The sequence below is a fragment of the Polypterus senegalus genome, chromosome 8 (assembly GCF_016835505.1).
Source record: "Polypterus senegalus isolate Bchr_013 chromosome 8, ASM1683550v1, whole genome shotgun sequence".
Lineage (NCBI taxonomy): Eukaryota > Metazoa > Chordata > Cladistia > Polypteriformes > Polypteridae > Polypterus > Polypterus senegalus.
In genome coordinates, this window is record NC_053161.1 from 67,353,757 (window position 1) to 67,367,073 (window position 13,317).

Consider the following 13,317-nt stretch of genomic DNA (forward strand, 5'->3'; position numbering starts at 1 on the left):
TTTAATAAAAATTTACCAAACTTTGTAATTTCTACATTGACAGAGTCCAATGAAAACCAGAACTTGGTTGGAACAAAAACCTGCAGCCACAGTGGGTCCCCAGGACCGAGTTTGGGAAGCACTGATGTACAGTATATATGTACTGTATGTCTGTACTGTAGGAAGGGAGTGATGAAGGAAGAACACAAAACACACAAAAAGCAATAACAATCCCTAAACAACAAAACCTGCTGCCCCTTACTAACAGGATTAAAACTTTTATCTACTTGCTGGAGTGGTTTGCCACTTGCCCACTGCATTGCTCCTCAAAGGGTCCCTGTCAGCCCTCTTTAAACTCTACTCAGATTTTATTTTCAGTTAAACTCCAGAATCACTTTTAAGGTCAGATTAAACCTTTAATCTTCCTTGAGGGGCACGAGGTCATAGTTCCCTATAGTGGCCCTGCAATCCTGAGCCTTCTGTTATGCCTCCAACACAATTACCAAGCCTTTTACGTTATCATAGGAACAACAAATTAATATACATTGCCATTTAGGGCAACGTGCATTGTAGTTGTCAGCAGGTGTTATCTATTTGCTGTTTACTTCTTGGTCTCATTCTCTTTTCAAGGATATGGTCAAGCACATCTAGCTTGTCTGCTAGCAACTCTGTAGCTAATATGCTGATGTTCCTCCCTAATTTGCTTCCAGGCATCTGCAGAATTGTTCTTATTACCAGCGTGATACTGTTTTCTAGAGGTCCTGCATGGAACTACCCCTAACCTGTGCCATCTTGGTGTTGCCCTTGCCACTAATAACATCCCTCCAGCCACTCAGTCCCCTCCTTGTATGTAGATGATACATATAATTATTATAACATTTTACTTCTGAAAGCACACTAAATCTTGAATTTATTTACGTTTTACTATACTTAACCTGATTTGAATGTGTCCATTTCTGGTTAATGTTTGAACATTACAACAATCTAGTTGAGAACAGGCCATTTAGCCCAACAAAGCTCGCCAGTCCTATCCACTTAATTCTTCTAAAAAACATCAAGTCAAGTTTTGAAAGTCCCCAAAGTCCTAATGTCTACCACACTATTTGGTAGCTTATTTCAAGTTTCTATGATTAAGTCTAGGTTTATTGATGTAAGTCTCCAAAGAAGCTGTTGATCCACCTGGTAGGGTGTCATCTGTATGTTAATTTTACATAATTTGCATAATGAGCATATTTAGTTGTCATTATAGAAACAGTTCCCTGAAATGACATTGAGCATCTGTCTATCCTTGAGCAGAATCAAATCCTCACATTTCCTCCCCATCTACAAGCCACACACTGTCCATTATAAGTTGCTTGTTATCATTATTTAGTGTCTGTAGACTCCCAGTGCTTCCTCTGCTTGGGAAATGCATTCCAGAAATTGTTGACCTTAACCTTTGAAATGAGATTTCCTCCCAGAGTACATAAGCATTGGCTGTGCATTGTTAAGCACATAGATTTTTTTGGGCACCCAGTTTACATTTGTCATACTGAAATGCCAGTGTTGAAATCATCTCAAGCACACACGCAAGCCATCAGTGTCACTCCCACAAATTAATGTGCAGCAGCTTTATAAAGAACTTGGCTAATGCTTTGGGATATGTCCGCCTTTGTCATAGCTTGCATACACAACATTTCCTGAAGTGTGCAAACAGTAATTGTTTCCCATAATCAATAATTAGCATGTCACTGGAATGTGTGCTTTAAATAATTATGCAGACATGTATCTAATATATTTTTACACAAAGATTTAAGTTATATTGTATATACTGTACACATATAAAAATATTTTGGCTTGTACTGGGAATTTGAGACACAATACGAGCCACAGAGCAAGACCTTTTAAAAAATTTAAAATCTAGAGATGAACAAGAAAACCAGACTAGAACTGAAAGCCTAGACATTGTCAGAGTTTCTGTTAAATGAGGTAAAGACTGGGAAGAAGGGACACATATAGTACTGCATCCTTTAGTGGAGAAATGTAAATCATTTTTAAATGATAAGAAGGGCAACGTTGGCACTGGTGTTCTAATTGTCTCTTGCCTTTGAACTCTTCCACTAGGACTTAGCTAGAAGTTCGCCTTGATCCTTTGGTACAGAGTCTGATGTTTGATAATATTAGTGGCTTGCCTTGCTTGAAGGCATTGAAATTCCTCTTGAGTGATATTTTCCTCTAATGCCTGACTGTTTTGCTCTCCACTGTTTGTTTTAAGGCATGTGTAGCTGTGTCTGTGGGCCAACATTAAGCCATGAGGTAAAGGTAAAAGAATCTATTTTTCAGGCAGAATGTGTCCCACTCTACAAAACACACAGCTAATGACTTCAAGCTTAGCTTAAAATCCACATGCTGTAGTGTCATTGTTCTTTCTCAGACTTTATCTTGACATTCTAAGTCCTTTTATAATAGACTTAGAATCATTTAAGTGTCATAAATCAGGAGAGGACATGCTCCATCATTTCTGGTCCAGAGTCTAGACAAATCCAAATGTAAATTCAGTTTTAGAGAGATGGTGTCAATGGAAATTCAAAAGCTGCAATTGAGCTCCAGCCTCACTGGGCCACATGTTTTGGGCCTGCACCAAATTAACATCATTCTGAACAAAAATCTGTGCATGCCTATCAGACAGCCTTGGTGTCACAATCACTCCTAGCCCATTAACAGCTGTGTTTGATGTTTTCCTGGATGGGCTTAAAGTGGAGAAAGACAAAAAATTGTATTTGTCTTTACATCACTAGTAGCTTGTAGACTTGTCTTGCTCAACTCTAAGAATCCTGTCCCACCTCTTTTTAGTCAGTGGTTAACTGATGTCCTATACTATCTGAAATTGGAAAAGTTTCAAATTCTTGTTTAGAGGATGTGTTTGAAACTTTTTTAAAGTATGGAAGGATCTAATCAATAACATTTTAAGACACCCTTCCTGCCTTGCTGCTTTTAAAGATTTGCCCTGGTTGATGGCTCTCAAGTTTGATTTGATTGTATGGAATGATATTTGCTTCTGATAAATCAATTAAAAAAAAGCTGCATTTGTACATTAACGTTGTTTCACCATTAGTGACAGGCCTGATGTGAAGGAGAATCAAATCGTATTGGCTACACTTGTGTCCCTACTTGTGAAACTGCAGTATTTTATCCTGCAGTTATGTAGGATACCACAAGGGGTGTAGTACATTTTCCTGGATGGACATTTGACCCATTATGTAGCATGATTGGTTGACCCAGTGTACAACCAGTGGATGGTAGAAATAACCTTGGGAGTAGCCTTGGGCGTAATTTAAAATTGAAAGATGCTGGGGATAGTGTTGTAATGGGCAAGGGTTCCCAAGTCTGTAGTGGGCAAGGAACCAAGGGTTTTGTTTGGCCCTTATTAGAATATTGGCACGTACGATGACATAGATACCTCTTGCTGCTTGATGGAGCTCTGCAAGAATGATCACAAGAATGGTCAAGGACATTTCTGACCCTAAGATTTATTCTAGGGACATGCCAGATAGCAGTTTCTAGCCAAAACCTAAAATCTCAATTTAGCTAGTTGAGCTCTAAACTTAGAGTTGGGTGACAGAAGCACAAACGCTTGATTGATGGTGAGAATAGAGGCCAGAGATGGTGTTGAAGAGAGTAGTATGAAAAGTGAGGAAGAGGAGTTCTTGTGCAATACCTTTGGTCAGAAAAAGCATAAGACATCACACCTTTTAGACAGTGGTGCAAATCATGTTTAGTAGACCCAGAAGAGCAGCAGTTTATTTTCCTTTGCTTATTTTTTGTAGTGTATCTCTTACTATGTCTATCCGTCCCTAGTATAATTTGTTTTTATAATAAGCATGCTGTAGCACCAAACCAGTGCTCACCAGTGCCTACTAAATGTATTTTTGCTTTTTACATTGCTGTTTTAGTTAGTTCATTGTCTTTAGAAGGATAGCTAACTGTTGTCCCTCTAGTTTGAATTCATATATATGACTTTGGAAAGCTTGTCATTCTTATATCCTCCCCTGCAGTTGGCTCTGAAGCTCCACATTTGCATATCGGAACCTTCCCCCAGGCTGGTGTAGCTTCTCAGTAGTACCTTTTTTTGTATTTCATTGGTATTATATGGATTCGTGGATGAACACCCCCTACTGACCACACTGGCAAAACCAGTAATAATCTTTATTACACTATAAGTGTTCTATAAAGTACATTTATAATAGAATAATTTGGTATATTACTGACATTTACATCAGCCCTGTCTTTTCTATCTAATGCATTCAGAACCACTAATGTCTGAATCTAAACAATGAATACTGATAGTCATATACTGTATTCATAGTACATGTATCTGTGCATTTATAAATACGCTCATATATGCTCACTTTGTCTATAAGTACCTCCAATGGATTTGTGCAAGTAAAAGCTTAGGATGGTTAGCCTCATATTAGCACGGCTTCTTTTAAAGCTATTTTACAATGAGCCACACTTATAAATCTCTTGACATTTTGCATTCTCAATATTTATTGCATGCAGTTGTCTCCCTGAAGGATTCTGTTTAAGGAAATAATAAGAGTGTTCCATTTCTGACACTCTGAACTATGCAAGCTTTCAATAAAGCTAAAATGTGAACTGCCTGACAATATAGCATATTATTTAGAGCGTATTCTTTTGAGAAATTCTTCCTAATGGGAGCATATAATCTTCTGTGCGATATAATTATCGTTTTATATACTTCAGTATTGTGATGGTTTGCCCCCATAGATTTACCAAGTGGCTCACAAGCCAGTAAATCATCTTCATTTATTTGGATGTGTCATCTCTGCTGAATAATGCACAAGAAAAGATGAACAAAGGCAAAGGTACATGTACTCAATAGAATCAAACAATGATGCATAGCCCTTTCTGAGGCATACCTGATACACTTTGAGGGTGAGGGTGCTTTGTTTGTTTACAGGACAGATAAGACAAATTAGCATTTCTTTACCACCCATAGATTAGATCCTCAGTACCTCCTGCAGTATTATCCTACTCCTTAGAATAAAATGAGTAAGCACTTGAATTAAACCAAAGTGTAATTTAATTCAATTGAAAACTTGTTGTGTAATCTATTTGCTAGGAGTATCTCTTGGTATTTCAGCCATTCATATACAAATAGGAATATCACAATAAAGCAAAATATATAATACTTACTGTCACTGCACCATTAAAAAGCACAAAGAAAATGTTTGCCTCCCGGTCTGATTTTGATTGTTACATATTTGTCTGATGGCAAGGTGAGTTACAAGATCAGTCCTCACTAAATGTGTCTACTCGGATGATTTTGTGTGATTGGAGCTCAGGCAGGTCAAGTGATTTGCTCAGGGCAACATAGTGAGTTGGAGATAGGGGTTGAGAGGGCAGCCTTGTGGATAAAGTTTTAATGGCATACCACTCCTTGACACCAGCATCTGTTGCGGCCACTTTCTTTTTTATCAATTAAACCAAATTGATTTTGGAAAATTAAACATTTTTTAGGCATTTCACTGGTTTTTCCTTATAAAACACACAAACAGCTGAAGAGCTATAAAAACAAGCCTGACGTTATTATTAAGGAACGTGAGGCCTGTGTGGCATCCACTGCTGTGAAATAATATATTATTGTATTACTGTGTGAGTTTGTGGCAAATTCCCTGACACTGCAGGTACTTTTGGTTTTTGATTGGCAAACAGCCGCTCTGCTCACACCCCCTCCGTCAGGCGCAGAGAACGTCAGAGAGAGAGAGCGGGCAGTTTAAAGCAAACAATCATAAAATCAATACTTTTGTGCTTTTAAGTATGCCGAAGCACCGCGATAAAGCTGCATTTCTTAGAGGAGCGTCCATATCCACTAGGCAAACAGCCTCTGTGCAAACAGCCCCTCTGCTCACAGCCCATCTGTCAGGCGCAGAGAATGTCAGAGAGGGTGAGATAGAGGCAGAGACAAGCAAACAATCAAGCACCGCTCGGCAAACATATCTTATAGCATTGAGGAGTTTTAGTTAATATGTAATACAAGCTCTGATTGGGTAGCTTCTAAGCCATCCGCCAATAGCGTCCCTTGTATGAAATCAACTGGGCAAACAAACTGAGGAAGCATGTACCATAAATTAAAAGACCCATTGTCCGCAGAAATCCAAGAACCAGCGAAAAATCTGTGATATATATTTAGATATGCTTACATTTAAAATCCGCGATAGAGTGAAGCCACGAAAGTCGAAGCGCGATATAGCAAGGGATTACTGTACTGCAATTTTGTTTCTCTGTTTATATTGGAACATTATGTTCTTTTATTATTATGCTCGGTTTTGATTGCTTTTGTAATCATTGTACATCATACTGAACTCATATGTGAAGTGGAAGTAATGGAAATAAATTGAAGAGAATTTAAATAATTAAATACAGTTTTCTCTTTTTCAAAGTGCAACTTAATGTACCCATCCATCTAATTTCTTAACCTGCTTACTCCAAAACTAGAGCAACAAAAACCCATCTAGACACAAGAAGTACTCCACAAAAACAGATTCCGGGATAATAATCTCTCCATGTCTCTGGAGCTTTGAGACAGTAGTACCAACCACTGCTTCACTGTGCTGCTCCAGAAAGCTGACTTTATATGACTACTGATGTGGATTCAGCTTCTAAGAGTATCTTTTCAGAAGCTGCCCCATTTCTTCTATTATGTTTTTATATACAGTATCTGCCTCTCCTCAACCTGCTGTGCAGTGTTTAATGCTCCTGCCACCCAGCTCCAGAGTCCTGGTTTTGACTCCCTGTATGGGCACTGCCAATATGGTGTCTGCATACTGTCTACATGGGATTCTATTAGACATTCTAAAGATGTGCTTTTTTGGTTACAGTAAACTGACTGTGTGTGGGTGTTTGCATGACCAATCCCTGGACGCAGCCAAACAGGGTTGGTCAGAAAAGTGGATGAATGGATTTTCTTTGTGTCATCTGATGGATTTGTTGATTATTTAATACCAGTAACGGCACACTGCACAATAACGTGCAGTGAATACACTTGACTTGAGCATTCCTAGTTTTCACTGTCTTTCTCTGTCTCTGTTTAGCATTCGTTCACTCAGAGGTTGATGCGCTTGCTGCTTCCTGAGCAGCTCTATTTTCCTCAGCCCTAGCTGCCTGCTTTCTTCTTCTCTTCTTGCGTCGGCATCTTTTCGTATTAAAACTGATTAAGTCAGTGTTTGTGTTGGAATTACTTAGTACATTTTCTTTAATTTTTCACTTAAGCTGGCACTTAAGTCTTCAATCTGCCTCAGGAATGATTTAAAATATGAAGATGTAGGGGAAGTGACGGTGAAGGTGGTAGAGATGAAAACGGCGCCTGTACACATGCGCTGCACAGCTGCCCTGCTGTCCGCTGCTGAGAGTTCATTCTACAATAAAATAAAAATAAAAATAAAAAGAGGAATAACCTTGGAGGTTAATCATCACTTGAAAGCGGCTAGTAAACGTCACATATTATATGTATACCAAGTTTCAGGTCAATACATCTGAGGCACAGGTGATTTAAAATCCTGGACAGACAAACTAACAGCCACGGTAGCGTATTACAGTTGTGGAACATGGCCCGGACACAGACACACGGACATCGTTTCTTCCACCACACACCCGTTTATTGTACACACTATTTACAATATTAATCAGTACACTAACCCAGTGCCTCCAGCACCGATCCCCCCCAAAGTCCAGGCCTCACAGTCACTAAATGCCTTTCTGGCCGCCTCCAGTCCTCTCTCCAGCTCCGTCCTTCTTCCACCCGACTTCCGCTACTGAATGAAGGGAGGCGGCCCCTTATATAGGAACCCGGATTGGCTCCAGCTGCTTCCCGGCATTCCTCCGCAGACACGCCCCAGTGTGGCGGAAGTGCCGGCTGCGCACCCGTAAGCCCTCCGGGTATCCCCTGTCTTCTTCCCCCCAGCACGTCCTGGTGTGGCAGAAGTGCTGGGCTCCAGGTTTCTTCAGGCACTGGGGTGCCGCCAGGCCAGGTGGCCCCCAATACAACCAGGGCGGTCGCCCCCTCGCGGTCTGGAGGAGGTACAAGCCCTCCTCCGGTCCTCCTGGGCGTCCCGGCTGGGCTCCACCCCCAGCCGGATGCCACAGTATATATAAAGATTGTTTAGTACAAACTGTTTAAATTTAGTATGAAAGTTTTGTAAGTCTGAAATACATGCCGAGTGATTTGTTGTCCATTAAGAAATAATTGGCAAATATTTTATAGCTATAGTAAACAATTAAAAAGTAGATATAATTTATGTAGCACTTCTCAAGAAGAAATGTCACAAAGTGCTTTACACACATCGCAGACACTAACACAAAAGCAAGTTAATAAATTACAACCAGGACTACAATGCATAAACATACACAATGAAACTTAATAACTTACAAAAGTAAACTTAAGCAATTTAAAACAATGAATATGCATACACAAACACAATAAAACTTGAAAACACATAAAAGCAAGCTTGAACAAATTAAGACCTGGAAAAAAAAGACATACATAGTAAAACTCAGTAATGTTACACAAAGGTGAGCTTGAATAAATGGAACTTAAGCTTATTTTTGAAAATGCTACATTGTCTATTGATCTCACATCTACAGGAAGAGAGTTCCAGAATTTAGGGGCCACAACCTCAAACGCACATTCTCCTTTAGTTTTAAGTCTGGTGTGTGGCACAGCTAACAAACCATGATCAGAAGACCTCAAAGACCAGTGGATGTAATACAGTATAAGTCATCAGTAGCTCAGTAATATAGGTCGGACTTTGACCATTTAGGGCTCTGAAAGTGAGAACCAGGATTTTAAAATGCACTCTGATTTTCATGGGAAGCCAGTGCAAAGGAATCAGTATGGGTGGAATGTGAGATCTTTTATGGTAAGAAAAATCTTTTGTAGTCAAATTCTTTACCAGGGAGTAATGTCAATGTCAATGTCAATTTATTTATATAGCACATTTAAAACAACATAGGAATGCTGTGGCCAAAGTGCTTTACAATAATAGAATAAAAGAAAACATACAAATAACATAAATGACATAAATAGAAATAAAATATATGAACATAAATAAAATAAATAATAAATAGAAGTAATGTTATATAATCACAATGAGGAAACCATCAGTATTACTGAAGGTCACGGAATGCAAGTGAATAGAAATGAGTCTTTAATCTTGTTTTAAAATTTCAATTGTAGCCGACTCCTTTAAGTAATGAGGTAAAGAGTTCCACAGGCGAGGAGCAGCAGCTACACCTAAGCTTACACAAGAGACAACTGACAAGAAGATCTAAGCACTCTGGATGGTTAGTGTAAAACACACAATTCAGATAAATAGGCAGCCCATGTAAAGATTTAAAAACTAGCAACAAGATTTTAAAATCAATTCGAAAACTGACAGGCAGACAGCGTAAAGAAGCTAAAACTGGAGAAACAGAGTCAGACTTTCTTGCCCCAACCAGAAAGCGAGCGGCAGCATTCTGGACCAACTGTAATCTGCGTATCAGGGATTTGCTAATCCCAGAATACAGCGAGTTGCAGTAATCAAGGCGAGAAAAGATAAAAGCATTAGTAGCTTTCTCAAGATTCCTAGAAGATAAAAAAGGTTTGATCTTACCTAATAGACAAAGTTGGAAAAAGCAACTCTTGACTACAGAATTAACCTGTTTCTCAAAAGAGAGGTTACTGTCTAAGATAACACTAAGATTGCAGACTTGAGGTTTGCAAAAGACAGAGAAAGAGCCGAGAAGTCCAAGACCAATTTGGGCTTTAGCTGATAGACCTGCTATAAGCACCTGTTTTATTTTGATTCAGATCAAGAAAATTATTAGCCATTCAGGATCTTAGTTCAAAAAGACAGTTGTGCAGTTGATTTATTGCAGAGTTGCAGACGGGAATATAAACCTGTGTATCATCAGCATAGCAGTGAAAAGAAATGTTCAATTTCCTAAAAATAGATCTTGTTACTTTGAGGATGTCAGATTACCAAATAGGAATCTCAGGGGGTGACGAGTTACATAACTCCGTGCAGACTTTTCAGCACTGTTTTAAAAATACAAGATATCAGACAGGTAAGCAACGTTGGTCCTGGAGGGCCGCAGTGGCTGCAGGTTTCCGTTCCAAGCCAATTGCTTAGTTAGAAACCAATCCTTGCCAATCTTAGACCTCATTAAATTTCATGGCTTGTTAGTCTACAATGTTAGGTTCATATATTGTTGATTTTTCGGTTTCCAAGGAAATCATCCAAATGATTTGAATCCTAAAATGGATCGTTTTCAATCTGTCACATTTTTCTTTTATGTGTTTTATTATAATAGATGCATGATGAACACACATAGGTGTAAACAGAAACTAGTTAGAATGCGAACTGCTGGATCCTTTGTGATTTGCATCTTATTGCTAATAAGGATCGATTAAAAACAGTGATAGCAGCTGTTTAAGACTGAAAAAAGCAATTACGAGTGAGGAACCTTAACAAGCAAGACAACTAAAATGAAGCATAATTGACTTCTCTTTAAAAAATTGGGTTCAAACTAAAACCTGCGCCACTGCAGCACTCCAGGACCGACACTGGTTCTCCATCTAACTTGTTTCCATTTACCTGTTACCTGTGTGTGTTCATCATGCACTATATGGTTTAATAAAACACTTAAGAGAAAAATGCGACAAACTGAAAATTTAGGCTTGAATCATTTAGATAACATCCTTGGAAATAAAAACAATCTATGATACAAGAACCTAACATTGCAGACTAACAAGCCATAAAATTAAAATAAAGTCTGAAACTGGCAAGGATTGGTCTTTAATTAAGCAATTGGGTTGGAATGAAAACCTACAGCCACTATGGCCCTCTAGCACTGATATTTCCTACCTCTGACCTAAAGTAACTCACAAAATAACATCCATCTGAACTCCCAAGGTCTCTAATGTCCTACTATTTACCACCGTACATGATGTTTTATTCCACATATCTACAGTATACTTCTCTGCCTAAAGAATAACTTTCAAATTTTTTTCAGGATTTATCCTTAACCGATTCCTATCTGCACATGAGTTCTTTCTTAAGAGTTCATTTTAAAATAACAGCTGGAATCCACTGTTCTAATTCCCTTAATAGTTCTGAACGCTCCATTGCTTTAAGTAAAGGATTCAGCTTTTTAAATCTGATCAGTTTTTCTCCTGTCCACACAGTGTACTTTAAACTCCCACTTGTCTTAATCTGATCACTAGCCTTTCATGTGCTGCAATATCAAAAGATTTTTGAAAATCAGGATAATTGATATCATATGCAACTCTACAGTCACATGCTTTTGCTGGTTTGTCATAGAATCTGAGCCTATTAGTGAAACACAATTACTACCATTTACAAATCTGTTGAGTGTTCTGAAATACTTGAAGTTCAACCCTGAATTCCTGGCTCAATTGTTAAAAGAAAATGCCTAGTGCAAGCGAGATGTAAAATTCCTAGTGGTTTGTTATCTCATTTATTTCTAAAATTATGGCTTAACTGTGTTTTGATTTGATATCAGCACAATTTTCAAATTGCAGATATCATGGAATATACTATATGCTGTAGTCGTCAACAGCGAAAGACACCTTTTTGAAATGCTCTGATTGCTTTGCTCTTCTTAATTGCCATGATTAACTACTTCAATCAAAACTCCTCACTGAGATTTACATATATAAATACGAATGTCCTCATTGTGCAGTACTAGCTTACTATAAGTGGTGCTAGCTATCATGGTAAGAAATTAGTACTGTATAAGAGTTAAAAAAAACAATGTGAAATTTGCCAATGGTGCCTGGTACTAGTTATAGAGTTCAAAATGATGTTTTTGCGACCATTTGGTTTAAAGTGACCCCAAATTCTCTATAGTGCAGTGCTGTGAAAGTACATAGATTTCATTTAAATGTGTTATTGGAAGGTCAGGTTTAGTTTTTTTTTTCCAATACTTTCATTTTTCATTTTATAATTAGAAATGAATTTCATGTTTAATTGATAATTCAAGATCATTTCTAATACATACAGTGATCTTAAAAACAAACTGTTGAAGAATGTCTTTGGGAGTATTCGGGTCAGAGTGTGAAAGGCATTGAGGTGTACTTAACATTAATATTTAATTGTATTGTAGAGTGGATTTAAGTATACAGACTACATTTTTTCCATAATTTAATTTACCTTGAGAAGTGTTTTGCTGAAATGTATGCTTTCAAATTGACAGGAGTCTTTTCTAACAAGCACCAGATAGGTCTCAAAGGAAACTATTAACACAGGTGTGAGACTTGCAGGAGGAAGTGAGGTTGCCCTTCATGACAAGCACTTTAAAATTCATCTAAAACACAGTGTGATGAATGTAGTGTTCATCAAAGTTATTAGGATAATAAAGGCACTGGAGACTGACAGGGTTGGGTTCAGCACTAGACATTACGGTATAGTAACCTGACAAGAATTGCTAATTGTTTTTGGAAAAAGAAGTTTATCTATCTATTTTTGAGTGTCAGTGAAAAAAATGTTTTACTTTTATTTATAATACCAGTCACAACTGCATAAATAGAAATTATGCTGCCCTAATGAGGTAAAATTTTACATAAGGTCCACATGTTTACACATTGTTAAATTATTAAAGAATCTAGTTTATAATTTATTTTGAAAAGTTCCAAATTAACATTGTAACAAAACATCATCCAACACTTGTGTCTGCCTAAACCTTAACTGAAATCCAGTCCTCTTGGTGTCAGATCTACAAGGTGTTACGCACACAAGTTGCTTACCAAGCTGAGAAAAACAAGAACTAGTTTGAAATTTCCACCATTGTTATTTTCTGAGGGTTCTGTGCTCTTGTGGTGTAACTGGTTTTCATGTTCAACACAGTTAAACCCCACACCACCAAATCAGCAAAATTTTCAGTTATCAACAAAGTGTATCATCTTTTCTGATTCCTTTGTAAATGAGACATAGGACCTTGTTAGCACCAACCCCAGCGTGTCCCCCACCTCAGCACAAATCCTTATGCTGTGTTTAAGACCTTTTTTGCAAACTACAAATAAGAATATATGAAAGATTTAGAAAAAGTGGTCATTCAGGCATAATAACTTGCTAATCCCCATTTACTCATCTCTTGCAAAATATTCGTATCATTAAGTCAAGGTTTAAAGGATCCCAAAAGCACTATTTACTAGACTGTTTGATATCACATTCCATTGACTTATGATCATCTGTATAAAGAAAACTTTTCTAATACAGAGAGAGAATGCGTCCGTTATATTCAAGTGACTAATGATCTAAACTAGAGAAGTGCAGT

The 13,317-nt window shown here is 37.9% G+C and overlaps 1 protein-coding gene across 1 annotated transcript in view; it reads left to right on the forward strand.

Moving 5' to 3' along the window:
- tspan12 (tetraspanin 12) overlaps positions 1 to 13,317 on the forward strand; it is a 99,517-nt gene that overhangs the window by 57,632 nt on the left and 28,568 nt on the right. The window lies entirely within an intron of this gene.